Raw genomic sequence first — 13,831 nt, forward strand, 5'->3', positions numbered from 1 at the left:
CACACACACACACACACACACACACACACACACACACACACTGCTTCCTCCCTCTCCTTCTGGATCCCATTTTCTCTCTACTTCCCGCGGTGTTGGGGGCTTCTGTCACCTCCCTAGAGAGCGGAAGGAGCAGGGTGCAGGCGAGGGTGAGAAGGCCCCGCAACCCCGACGCAGGAACCCGCGGGTGGCCCAATCCGGACGGGGGTTGACCGGGAGCAGGTGCAGGCACTGGGCGCCTGGGGAAGGCGAGCAGGTGCGAGAGCAGGCGGCAGGCCTGAGAGGCGCTGGCGAGCGCTGGGACAAAAACAGAGTGGGAAGGAGAGTGGAAAAGGGGAACCCTCCGGTGGTCAGCTCCCGGAAGCGGCGGTGGAGAGTAGGGGACCGCCTCTCCACCCCTGACCTCAACTGGGCAGAATAGGGGGTTCAAGATGGGACCACTGTCCTCAGGAGTCGCCAGAGTGCTGGGGAAGGCGGCAGCAACAAGCGCGCGACAGGCTCTGTCCATGGTCCTTAATTCCCTTCCGCTTTCCCTGGATCCTCCCGGGCTTGCCTTTCTCTTCCCCTGTGTGGGGGGAAATAATAAATAGTAGCCGAAGGGGATTCCTAGCAGCAGTGTTCCCGGGTGTGAGCTCAGATAAACCTGGACATGGGGCAGGGAGAGGGGAGTGCTGAAGTGAATGAATGTGGCTTGTGCCGGACAGTTCAAGTAAGTGCTTAGGTGTTTAATTTCTGCCTCAACAACAGCCAGAGTAATTTTCAAGGAAACAAAAAAAATGACATTGTACAGCTCTCACTGTCTCAAGCTTCAAGAAATGAAATAAATCAAAGTTAAAAGCTTGAGTATCATTTAATTATAGTGCGAATAGCGCTTTGAAAGAAGTAGAACAACATCTCTAAACAAATTATGACTGGGCCAGGAAGGAATTATTAGATTGAAATTTCATTTAGGCTCGGGAGACACCGCGCTTCACTGTGTAATCTGCTATGCCTCATCTGATTTGTATGCTTAATTCAGCTTGACGAATTTATTAGTTTTCATAATAGTGAAAAAATTGAGCAGTGCTATGAGCTAATGCATTGTGTGTACTATAAATTGTATGTCATCGTGGAAAGGCTGAAGTCTATAGAAATATTTTATTAATGTCGGTATAGGAGGGAGGATTTTCTGCAAACCGTGAAGAGGTTCATGCCAACTCTACCGGCACTATGTCTCACTGGTCCATTAACATATCGTCATACTAATTAGACTACTTCATCAGTGATATAATTTCAAACTTCAAATTATGTTCTAATTAACAAGGGTTGTCCAATTTGCTTAATCTTCAAAAGGCTTTGGATAGTCTAATTAGTATTAACTGTTGAGCATCTTTAAAGCCTAATAAAAAATCCATAAAAATATTTTGGGTGTGTTTTCTATAGATACTCGATAAAGGCCAAAGGGCCAAAGTGAGAGTGAAGATGGAAAATAACCGGAAGACAAACGTCCTCTTCTTTCCAATTTCCCCAGATTATTACTGCAAGTGAATCACATGAGAAACTTTTGGGTATGGCCACTCCTAAATAGTGTGTTTATGTGTTTAAAAAAAGGCACCAAAAAATCAAGGAGAAAAACCACATGGGGAAAAAATTCTTCTCTTTCATTAGGTACCTAATTAGATGTAAAGTAAAAAGCAACCCTGAGGAGTTTCTCAAGCATTATTGTGGCAACAGTCTGCTGAACTTGAATTGAAAATCAAATATTTGGGGTATTTTGAACCTCTCTCTGTCCCCTCCCCCTTCATTGAGCTTAATTACTTGCAATAGTTGTTTTAATGTATGTTGTCACCTGGGAGTATTGAGAAATGCATATCGTTAATATGAATTAATCTTGATTTTAATAGTAACTGACAACTGATCTCCAAAATGCTAAACACTTGTCACCACTTCATATGGTAAATAAGGTACCATAATAAATTTATGAAATAGAGAGGGACACTGTTGACATGACTGGACAAACTTTGTTTGATATGGAATTTATTGACCAAAACTATTTTAAGCAAGAATATTTTCCTGGTAACTGAAATTCATATATCATTTTAAAAAATGTTTAACATAACTTTTTTATCTCTCTGATATTTCTCAGTGATATCCCTAATTCCGGACAAGAAAAAAAGGAAGGCTGTGTTTTCAAATTATCAAGTTGAAGTAAATTAATATGTGGTCGTAGAGCAATTCAAGAGTTTATTTACCTGGATTTCCTTCCTCCTAGAAAACACATACATTTTTTAAAAGTCAAGTCATAGAGTTAGACTTCTCCATTTCCCACTCAAAGTGAAAAATGAACAGTGATTGTGTTGCATTAGAGGGAAAAAGCAATTGTTCCTTCATCAACCAAGACTTGCAATCTTGCAGTCTCTCCTTTCAGGAGTGTCCAGAATACCAACGTCGTTGCGGTGATATCAATAAAACCCATTTCGGTTTTGCCCAGAGGCATTGCTGCAAAGTGCTCCAGCGAGTGTGGAAGCCTCTCTCCCAGGAAAAAAGACTCCAGCCCCGCCGTTAGCACGAGCTATCTAAACAATTGGAAAGTTGGCAATAAACCCAAGGGGTGGAGGCAAATGACCCAAAATTTGAAACCTGCTTCCTACGACCTCAACATACCTATACCCAAGCCCCTATTCACACTTGTGCATCTGCACACCTACAGACCTACCTAGTAAAAGGAAAATAAACATTTGATTTTTTAAGCAGCAAGATGGAAAATGGATCAACTGTGTGCCTACAGGAGGCGCTCCTTTCTTCTCGCCAAGCCTCTTTGTTTGACAATAGCTTCTGTCCAGTCCTCTGGCAGATGCAGACAGATGTGAACAGCCCCCCTCACCATCCCCCACCCCTGGGTGAGGAGGAGTAGCTGGAGATTCCCCTCAGGCTTCTGGACAAAGGGTCCCTGCAGTAGGCGCCCCCCACTCGAAAATCAGCCTGCGCCTGAAGCGATCCCAAGGGGAGAAATCACTGTCTCCTCCTTGTATCTGGGTCCTAATTTACTATTAAAATTTTAAGTAGTGCATTCATATTTTACCGGACCTAATGTCTTTTATTAAATTTTAATCTATTAAGGGCAGTGTGATTTCTTTGTATTTCAAACAGAATTGAATTGGACTACAAGGAAGATTTCTGAACAGACAGATCTGGCCCTATTCGCTCACCATTTCGATCTCAGGGAGAAAGTGGTTTGTGGAAGAAAGAGTTTCGGAAAGGAGGGATTCCCCCATCTGTTTTTGTACGGATTTCAAAATCAGCCAATCTGCTTCAGATTCTGAATGGAAGATGAACGCCCTGAGCTCTCTCTGGACTCCTGGCTTGAGGCAGAAGAGTTTGGGGTGGGGGTGGGGGGCGCGTAGATTAAACTCTTCCCTGGCTTCTACTGTTACAGGCAGAAAAAAGAAGACACAAGAGGGAATTATCCCTGAAACAAACTTCTGGAAGCCCCCAGGGATGTCGCTACAGAGCAAAGTTCAGGTGAAGGAGGGCGCTTTGGGGCTTCAGTATTGAGATAGGGATTTATGTTTGAGGAGTGATGGCTGCGTTTTATTCAAATATCTTTTCTCTTCTGAGTATGTTCACTACTACCCTGTCACTGGCTCCTCGTGAGCCCCAAGTCCCCCTCTCCTACGTTAAAGGAGTCGCTCTCTCGCCCAAAGATGCCAGGCACCCCCTATGCCCAAGGGTAACCGCCTCCTTTCAGTGCCTTTCCGGCTCTCTCTCCTAATCTTCCAATGCAAATAGTCAGCGAGTGTCACCAGAAATCTCTGCATCCAGTAGTTTCCAGGCCCTTCTAGAATGAAATAAAGACTCACAACCTCTTTCCCTCCCATCAAAGCCAAGTAGGATTCAGGGAGGAAGAGGGGACAAAAGCAAAGGCTATCGGCACTCCAGAGAGCATACTCTGGAGGTTGGGAGAGACTTGGCCTAGACTAGGGGCCTGTAGTGGCAGAGCAAGCCACGTGTAGCTCTCTCTAGGTAATGCTGAACAGAGGAAAGCAGCCCGGCAGAAGACAGGAGGATGAAGGGAGACAAGGTAGAAGAGAAAGCAACGGTTCCCCTTTTCCCGGTGGAGGAAAGAAAGCAGAGTTCAGTTTCAAGGAAAGTAGACTGGGAGGAGGAGGACGCAGGACGCAGCCAGCCCAGGCCGGCCGGATGCCTTAGAGGTTCCTAGACGCCCTCTCAATTCCGTCTGGTGGGTTTGCTAAGGCTGATTGTGGCCAGGAACTCACATGCAGGGACAGCTGATTGGACCCACTGGCATCGACTAACCTTTGAAGCAAACACAGTAGGCGCCAGGAAACTAAAATCTGCCCCGGGGAAGGATTCAACTCCTCGGCACCTAACTCTGCACTCTTCCAGAGCACAGGGGCTCAAATTCACACGTTTATGCAGACACACACACACACACACACACACACACACACACACAGACAGACATGCGCGCGCGCGCGCGCTCACCCATGCAGGCACGCAGACACACACGTGCTGACACTAACGCACACCCATTCAGACACGCACACGTTTCTCTTTCTCCCCTCTTCTTCCAGCGCACCATTTGGGGGAGGGGGCGGACCTCTGCGTTCTGTGCAGAAGCAGGCACCCCGTGTCTGCTTGTCCCAAGGAACTGTTATTTTTCGTCGCAGTGAGCTTCCTTGGTCCGCGTGTTTACCTCTTTTCAAAGTTAAGTCCAGTCACGAAATCAAACTTAAAGCATTGGAACAATCAATGAAGACTTTTGCAATCCATGGCGCCTTGCGCTTCCTGGAACGAAAATAAATGCAAGAAATCGAAACTTAATTACTTGAAAGAAATCCAGAAATCCCTCTGCATAATTTATCCAGTCATTTTTAGTAGCTTTTGTGTTCGGTGCAGTGTATGTTAACTATCCACTTTTGGCTAAGATCTGGCTCCTCGAGGTCGGGTTCCCTGAGGCTCACTGCCCTCCACCTCATGCCAGGAATTCTGCCCTTCGAGGGGCTCCCACCTCCTGCCACTCCTCAGAGCTGATTTAGTAACCTTTTTGTTTGTTTGTTTGTTTGTTTTGTTTTTTTCAAACACCACCAACTGTAAGGGTACCAGAATTCCCGGGGCTATGTATACTTCAAATTTGTTTTAAATTTCACCCATTCTCTCTTCTTTGTCTTTTTGCTCACTAGGGCTATTATTTGAATTTGTGTGAGTTGTTTCATTCTCCATCTGAAACCAGGCCTCTTAGTAAATCCAAACCAGAACTATTTCTCTGAGGGAATAGTGTGCCTCAAAAAGTATCATTTTGTTGGTGATGGAAAAATTGATTAAAAGGTGATTTTTTTTCTTTTCTCCAGGGAAGTTCTTTTTTTTTTTTTTTTTTCCTTTTTTCCTTGAGTGTCATTATATTCCTAATGACTAAGTACTAAGTATTTGTTCTGACTGAACTACTCTTCAAGGTACTTAGCTGGACCACAAACCCTGGATACTTGTTTCTCCCTCTGACATCTGTTCCTTCCAAACTCACTCATTTTCTCCTCTCCTTTAGCTCCTAACTGACAGAGAATCTTCGTATCTATAAAGCACTAAAAGACTTCTCATCTGGAGGCACTAAATAAAGTAGATGCTCCTGTATTGGGTTTAAAGATGCTGGCTAATATCAAATGACTTTTGCACCTATCAAGTCTCTGGCACTGTCTACCATGGTGAATTTAAAATTTGCTGGCAATCAATGCTATGGCCAGTGAATTTGTAAAACTGAACAGTACCTGAATCTATCAGCATGGTGAGGGTGACTCCTGAAAGGCAAGCTCTTTCACAGACACCTCATAGAAATCTGAAGTAATGTTATGAAAGAATGAAAAATACATTGGGGAACAGCTTGGAAACTGAAGTACATTTTGATTTAACTTACATTAACAGAAATGTAATGTAAAAGTGAAAGGATCTAACAAAACCATTAATAATTAAAAAATAATTACAGATAGTCTATCCTTACTATTCATAACCACTCAACACTTTAGACAAAGAAAACGGAATACTCTTAATGGGAATGAGATGTGAGCAGACTGCTAATGAGAAGTTAACCAAGAACCGTACATTTGTCAAAGGAGACAAGTTTCCTTGTTTCTCCCACCTGCATATTTTTATTCTCTCAAAGTTAGCTTGGACCTTTATCTTCCATCAGCACATATACTGAGTGTCGGAGTTTATACAACCAAAATCTCTTGAGCAACAACAATGCAGACCTTATCAAGTTCTGAGCATCAGGGGCACCAGATGGCATGTCTATTAACCATTCTTACTGACAAATATTTATAGGAGCCTAAGAGATACATGTCTCTGTAACAGATTTTGGTTGGACAATCCTATCCCACAGGATTTCACAAAACAATGACCCTCTAAAGGGAGCAGTTTGTTCCCTTTCCCTGTTTGTGGATCACTCAAAAAAAAAAAAGATTAATCAGCATTTAAGGATTCATGGTCAATCTTTTTCTTGTATACCTTACCACAAGAGTTGTGTCCCTATGTTTTAAAAAATGTGAATGCATTTTTCTCTTACCTAAGTAGGGTTTATTTTATTTCCAGTGTGTATTTTTCAATGTACAAAGACTTTAGAGCAGTATTCTGCATATAAATATGCAATAAACTCTTAATCATGCACTAGACATTTAAAAAGGTGTGGAAAGAAGGTACAGTGACTCTGTTCCGATGTTCACTGCATATTCTCCTTTATTTTGTTTGAGAGACACATGAGACTGCCCCTAGAGCGCTCTGTTGACGTTTGTTCGAGGCACTGGGAGGAAATCAAAGCAGCCTGGTGGAAAGCAAACTTCACTGCCTCTTTTCAGAGATAAAGGAAAATCTTACAAAAGGAGAGATTTGCAGACATGCAAGTAGAATTCAATGGAGTCATGGCTGAGCATCTGCTGGGAAGCCACCAGGAAGTGGAGACCTACAGCCCATGTCAAATTGTATGCATCTGTAGGATCTGAAGCCTCTTTCCTTCCTCTCCCATCCCCAGATGAATTAGAAACAAAACAGCATGCCTTTTGTAGGAAACAGAAAAACCTAAGGAGAAATGCTAATAGGTTGACTGCAAAGATTATAAATACTTCTTAGCTATATAAATATGAATTGAGTGCATAAAACATGTTAAAATCCTTGTAGGCATCCACTCTCTATTTTTTTTTTTAACTGCAGCAGAAGGACCTTATGACGACAACAAATTCACCTTCAAGCATTTATCCTTTCTTGAAATTTTATACACAGCCTACGATTTGCCTGTAAATCTCATGCATATATAGAAGTATGTGAATCAAACATAAAATTATACATTTGTACCCAAATATGTGTTGTTTCCCCTTTCTTTCTCTCCTTTATATGCATATACAGATCACCAAATTATAGTTCAACTAACAAGTGCTCTGGTAGATACCATAGCTTTGTGCCTTGACTACTTTTTTCTGATATGCATGAGACATCAACTTGTCCTAGCATCAAAATAAGCACACTGTACTCAAAAGTATTAATAACTTTCCTCAAAACAGAAATACTACAGTTCGTGGTGTTGTGTGCCCATTGCATCTTTTCTTTGGCTCTCAAGGCCAAAGTAGGCGTTATCAACATTATGCTCATTTGGCCTATTCCTATCCTCATACTTCAATAATTTCTCCTGGCCTCTTTTGACCACTTACCTAGTCCGGACCATATGGTTAGTCATTTCTATAGTGACCAGGTGAGACATCCTGATTTCTTTGCTCCCTTACCTTTTACATATCAAACTAGTCATTTTCTTTCCTTTTGCCTATATACTGCTGATTTCAGCAGAAAGAGTAAGGAGAATAGTTTCTCTTTAAATTGTAATTTACCATATGTTTGTGTTATTCATCTGTCACAGATATGGTAGCTTGCCACTCAACATCCCCTCCAGCCTCTTTCCAGTGTGCCTTCCTGCCATGCAGGGTCCATGAAGCTAAAAGCTTCATTTCTCACACCCTTACAGCTCAGGTACTGATGTAACCAAGAGACAGAAGTGTGGGTAATTTATTCTCAAGTGGTGAGTCTAAGAGGGGCGGTACTTCTTTAAAGCCAACAGTTGTGTACCTCTAAGATGGTGTATTTCCTAAGTCTTTAGTTTCACCAGTTCCTTCCTTTTCCCTGATTATGGTAGAGTTCACAGCTTTCCTGGCAAGCTAGTTCTGCACCATGGTTCTGGGAATCATTCCCAGAAGTTCAGCCTAGAGTCTGCTACTTCAGCCTTTCCCAAGATTTGTAAGCATCCACCTGTATTAAATCTCTCTCTTCTTAAAATAGCTAAAGTCATTTCTGTTATTTGTAGTTAAACCCTGACTGATACTCCAGCCTTAACGTTATTTTTCTCTACCTCTCAGTTTCCCTTTTACTCTCCTTTAATAGGCTCTCCATCTCATTCTTTACAGAATATGCTGCAAATATTCTCCATTTCTGCCATGATGACTTTGAGCATAACCTCGCCTCATAGTTTACCAGGAAAATGATTTACTATTACATGTTCTACCACTTAACTGCTCTACCATCACCTAATCATTTTTTCTGTGTTTCCACCCCCAACATCTCCTTCTTTGATTCTCCCCTAAGTATTAACTTAAATTCCTCCTCCAGGTTAATTCTTTCATACGTCATGAGTTTTTACCCTCTCACTTCCTTCGGAACTGCGGTCTATCAATTTGCTTTTTCTTGAATCTTCAATTTCTCCTCCCCAGTCTTTCTCTTCTTACTCTACAAATATATTTGAGATGTATTAGCCATAAAATTTAAATTAAGAAACACTTTCTTAATTTTTTTATCCCTTTGATGTCTCTCTTTCTTCACCATCAGATTTGGAAATGGCAGTTACATTTACTACTTTCATTTGCTTACCACCCAGTTGTTTCTTAACTTCTGGCAAGGTTATTTCAATCCTTGACTCTCTACTGATGGTGTTCCCTCTTACCATTCCAATGACCTTTTAGTTTACAAATTCTGTGGTACTTTTTCCAAAAGCATGGGCTTCACACTTGGAAATCTGTGCTGACTCTGCTAGTTATTGACTTTGGTGCTTATTTTGCCCATCTGAAAAATGTGGATAATAATAGCAAATTCTTCTCCTAGGTTATTGAGTAGATTAAATGGCATATTGCATGTAAAAGGCTTAGCATATTTCCTTGGATGTAATAAGCACTTAATAAATGTTAGCTAATAATAGAACAATATCAAAACAATCTGCAGAATGTGAGCACTGGTAATCCTCTCATTCTTGAAATGGATTGCCATGGATTTAAACATATAATCTGTAAAGGCAGGATGTGCTAGCCTTAGCAGAGCCATTCTTTAAACCAGGATTTGTTCTTTCTTGGTGTTCTTCTCCCACCCTTTCCAGTCCATCAAGCAAGGCCAGCCACCCAATAGCCCATCTCCCCAATATTATATGTTAAAATGTGGGCTTATGTAATATTTGTTACTTAAGTCAAAGATCCATCCAGGGAAGAAGGGGGTTAAATGGTGTTGGTTGGTGCTTTATCTTGCTCAGAGAGTCTGACATTTTTGTGGCCAGGCTTCATCTACCAGTTTAACATCATTTCTAACTTATTGCCTCAAAAAAAATTCTAAGAGAAAAACATATTCAATACCAAAACCTGAGAATATTTGGTATGGTTCCTTTTCTCAAGTCAAGAGTACTCTACATATCTACTCTCTGAGACATTTGTGGTTTTTTTTCCTCATTTTCCTTGGCTACTCTCCCATTTCCCAAAAGACAGTGCTTGCCTAAGGATCTATCAGCTCTGTTTTCACTTCTCCCTTACTAATTCCATCAATTTAATAGCTTCTACTCTCACCAAGATGCCTCTCCAAACCCTATTACTCTGACCTCTTTTGATAGTTTCTCATTCCAGTCAGTTTCACATTCCAACAGTTTATTAGATTTTTCCATCTGGACATCTGCTGTACTTTCAAACTCGGTCCCTACAGACCCATACCAGTTTCACTTATGGAAGCTATTACTTTATATTTGTATATGTTTTTCCCTTCTCTGATCTCCTAAATGAGACTGTGAAATCCCTGAAGACAGAGTCTGTGTTTTACTCCTTTTTGTGGCCTCAACATGCTTACCGTTGCATTCTGTATAAAGTAGGTGCTTGATATATATTTGTTGACTAACTTAATGAATGATTGTTATGACAGAAAATGATTTGAATATCATGCATTGAAATCTCACTAATGCTTTTTGTCTTTCGAATCTTTTTTGGTATGTGGCCCAGCTTAATAGGTAGATGACAAACTAAGAGAAAATATTTGCATTGACTAAAAAGCACAGTAAAAATCCTGGATTATACAAGGCAACCTTGAAAATAACATAAAAAGGAACAACATAAAACAAAATCTGATAGAAAAGTGGACAAAGGATATAAGTAGGCAATTTACAGATTAGCAAAAAATAGTTGGAATGCTAACTATGATGAAGAGATGCCAAATCTCACTAAGTAACCAGTGAAGTACCATTTTATAGCTATCATCTTTATAAAACTAGAAAGTTAGACAATACCAAAAATTATTAAGGATGTGAGCTAGAAACCATAACAGAGGACTGATACACATAATTAGTGTTATAACCATTTTGAAATGCAAACTGGCAGTTCTTAGTAAAAATGATAATGCAAATATCCTGAGGCCTACCAATTCCACTGCTGGATTATACTCCAAAAAATGTTTTCTATAGATCCTAAAGGTGACATGTTTCTATCAGTGTTGTTTATAATGGCAGAGGTGTGGACACAGCAGATAGAGGCAATGAATCTTATGGCAATATGAAAAGGCCTTAAAATGTTGAATGAAAAACTGAATGAGGTCTATAATAGAATGTCATTAATATACATATACAGAAAAAACATTTGCATGTCTTTCAAGGAGACTTATATCCAGAAACACACTCGGTTTATTAGGATAATATCTTAGTCTGCTTGTGTGCTATAATAAAATACCTAAGACTGAGAAATTTTTAAATAACAAAAATTCATTTCTCACAGTTCTGGAGGCTGGGAGTTCAAGATCAAAATGGAGGCTGGTAAGGGCCCAGTCTCTGCTTCCAAGATGGCGCCTTGTTGTTGCATCCTTTAAAGGGAAGAAAGGTTATGTCCTCACATAGTGGAAGAATAGAAAAAGAGAACCCACTTTCTCCAGCCTTTCTATAAGGGCTCTATTTCCATACATGAGGGCAGAGCCCTCATGACTTAATCACCTCTTAAAGGATCCTCCTCTTAATATTATTACATTGGCAATTAACTTTCAATGTGTGAATTTTAAAGGGGCTACCATCATTCAAACCACCGCCAAGTAAGTACCATTGGCTGGTAGAAATGTAACTTGAAAGTAAATTCATTAAAAAATATTAAGGGCCTTACAAGAGTTCATTTTCTCCATTGAATTCTACCTCTAGGAATCTCTTTTATGAAAACAATTAAAAATACAAATGAAGGAGAAATGCTGTGTTGTTTATAATAGTGAAAATTAGAGACAGTCTAAATGTCCAAAAATAGATAAATAGCTTAATAAACTGTAGAACAACCATACTATTGAATAGCATTCAGTCGCTACAATCACGTTTTCAGAGAAAATTTGATGACACAGGAAAGCGCTTTAAAGTAAAGTTCACATAATACAAAACAATGATTTTTTTGTTTAAAATAAGTATATAAATGCATGGAAAACAGTGAAAACTACATTTTTCATTTTACATGTTGCATTGTAAGAGATTTTAATTTTCCAAATTGTCTACAATGAACTTTCATTCTAACTATTACCAGAATTATATGCATGTCTAGATTAAATATAGTTACAGATATAACGTTCACAGGTTGCATACTTTTCATATAAGATTCATTGCCTCTCTTATTTTAAGTGCTATAACTAAATGATCCGTGAGCTGAACTGTCAGTTGAACTCATTCACTATCACTAGCTGCAGTGAGTATTTATAGATTGGAAATGCTATTTAATTGACCTGAGAGGTATTTTTTCATCTAAGTTTTATAGTGCATCTCTGAAATGTGGAAAAGCTCACAGTCTTATATAAAGGAGCCAGTCTTGAGTATTACACACTGGGAATCCAACAAAATGACCCTCTGTATATGGGCTAAGTCATTTCAACTGTAATCCACATTGCCCCTCTTCGCTTAGCGTGGGACCAACATACTTTCCAGGTCGCTAAGAGACAGGACAAGAAGGGGTATATTATCAGACTCTTTATTATCACACTTTTCAATACTTTATTACAGAAAAGAATGGAAATTTGGTTAGTTTAAGGGAAAAAGACATGTTATTAAGAAAGAGCTAAAAAAGCAAATCTAGTCTCATATCTAGGCAAGATCCACTGTACTCTATACGTTGAATTCCTTGGATAATATATACTTGGAGAATTTTACAAACTGGTGGTTGTTGTTGTTGTTGATGATTGAAAAAGTAAAACACTATGAGGATTGCATTTATGCCCAAGACAGTAGAGTAATTTCAATATTTGACCACCCCATTAGTTGCAAACCCATGGCAAAGTTAGAAAAAATAAAAGAAAACCCCATAGTGGCATGATAAAGAAAGACTGATGGTTTCATCTCATACATACCAATGACAAGGAGAAGACATAGACAGGAACTCTTTACTTTTTAAAATGAAACACTCAAGACTTTATGCCCATTGGTGTCCACAGGGCCATTTCTGGTTCTTTGATTAGAGACTTGGATTCAATTACACACATATCATATCACATCTCATGACAAAGCTTCAAGTGTGAACTGGTGTCATTATGTAGACTTAAACTCGTCCATCACCTAATGAATACATTAACAGTGAATCTTACACATAAGGTTGGTTGGTTGGTTGGTTTTAATCTAAGACAGGAATAATTTTATCCATATTATTCTCTTTAACATCTCTTAATATTAGTTACTTTAAAAATTACTAATCAGTTACCAATTTGAGTTCAAATATTTCTTTAATTGAAACATCACAGAGGGACCTGAACAACCAGAAAATTCCTTTCCTTCCCCACGCTCTTTAGACCAAATGGTCACAGAGAATCTATAGTGAAAGGAAAATGCAGGGCTAGGCTGGGCGTGGTGGCTTATGCCTGTAATCCCAACACTTAGGGAGGCCCAATCAGGTGGATCATGTGAGGTCAGGAGTTTGAGACCAGGCTGGCCAACATGGTGAAACACCGTCTCTACTAAAAATACAAAAATTAGCCAGGCATGGTGTCAGGCACCTGTAATCCCAGCTACTCAGGAGGCCGAGGCAGGAGAATCACTTAAACCCAGGAGCTGGAGGTTGCAATGAGCCAAGATCACACCACTGCACTCCGGTCTGGGTGACAGAGTGAGACTTTCTATCACAAAATTTTTTTGTAACTGAATTTGATGAATTAACACAAATGGTTTTCTTAGATTATCAACCTAATTTTCCAAATTCTTTGTTCTATACAATTTCCCCTCCAATCTGCTTTATATAGATTCTGGGGAAAAAATGATTCAATATTAAACCAGGTATGTTTAAGTCCAGATAAGTCTAAAATCAGATTCAGCCATACTTGAAGTTTCATTTAATTACCATGCAATTGGCATGCAGGTGAACTGGCTTTCTTCGTTCATCTCAATTGTTTAACTGTTTACTGAGTGCCAACTGTGTACTAAGCAATATGCTAGACTATCCTGAGGGAGAATAAATATGTAATCATGACATGGTGAAGATAGTTTGCTGTTTATGGGGTCAGGGAGGCCTGCTTCTAAAGAATTACCTATGGATGCCTAGGGAGCCCACAAGAAGAAAGAGTT

This window comes from Mandrillus leucophaeus, unplaced genomic scaffold, assembly GCF_000951045.1.
Source record: "Mandrillus leucophaeus isolate KB7577 unplaced genomic scaffold, Mleu.le_1.0 Scaffold301, whole genome shotgun sequence".
Classification (NCBI taxonomy): domain Eukaryota; kingdom Metazoa; phylum Chordata; class Mammalia; order Primates; family Cercopithecidae; genus Mandrillus; species Mandrillus leucophaeus.